Source organism: Hesperophylax consimilis, chromosome 3 (assembly GCF_061612785.1).
Source record: "Hesperophylax consimilis isolate HC1 chromosome 3, BYU_Hcon_1.0, whole genome shotgun sequence".
In the NCBI taxonomy this organism is placed as follows: domain Eukaryota; kingdom Metazoa; phylum Arthropoda; class Insecta; order Trichoptera; family Limnephilidae; genus Hesperophylax; species Hesperophylax consimilis.
In genome coordinates this window covers 24,282,209-24,283,028 of record NC_142838.1, presented here as the reverse complement: position 1 = coordinate 24,283,028, position 820 = coordinate 24,282,209, and the positions used below count along the sequence as shown (strand labels likewise).

Sequence of the window (820 nt, the reverse complement as noted above, 5' to 3'; positions counted from 1 at the left end):
CCGTTAAAATATATTGTTTAATAATTAAGGAAAACTGCATTTCCTTCCAGAAAACCAGCAAGGTACTTAGATACTGCACTACTTCATTGATGATTATATTAGTTTGCAAACAAGATAGTATCTACTAGTAAATATTTATGTACAAAACTAATACTGAATGCATACCTACATCCGTGTAATCTTCAAAGACGCCGCCAGTATCTACCTACATACTCGTACATAGGTACAAGCTCGTATGAACTCACAAGTGTACCAACGATATATGTAATTCTTTTCATGCAAATTATGAATGTAAGAGACCGTACTTCCTGTGGAGACTTGCTCTACCAAATAATAAATTTGAAAAACCTGCGAAAAGGCAGTATTTTTTATGACACGCTATTGGGCTGTATTTGCACGAAAACATTATGTGCATGTTAAACTTTTAACAAATATTTACTTCATTCCGTGTCATATTATCTGCAATGGTTCTGTGATTGAATATTTTTATTTATTTGTCATCCTTGCGCAATGGCTATGCTAATCTTCTCTGTATCGTTCGAATTTTAGTAAATCGATGGCTTACGCGCATTAAGTAAAAATAATTACGTGTTGTAAAGCGTTTATTAGGATTACCAACTCGTGAAAATTTTACATATTTCATGTAGAATGGATAAAAAGCGAATATCCACGTTAATTTTGTTTCTTTACATCTGGAGTATTATTATAATTTAATTTTCGAATTGCACTCAACACATAAATTATGTACTGCCGAAGCTGGTACTATTTAGGTACCGCATCTTCGCTATGTACCCTCGCTTAAATTTAAGCGGGCTAAATC

At 33.2% G+C, this 820-nt stretch overlaps 1 non-coding gene across 1 annotated transcript; it reads right to left on the bottom strand.

Moving 5' to 3' along the window:
* Nucleotides 1–471: 471 nt before the first annotated feature.
* Nucleotides 472–573, bottom strand: LOC149425146 (U6 spliceosomal RNA). Its single transcript, XR_016305730.1, has one exon. It is a non-coding gene; the product is annotated as a U6 spliceosomal RNA (small nuclear RNA).
* Between the last annotated feature and the right edge of the window lie 247 nt (nt 574–820).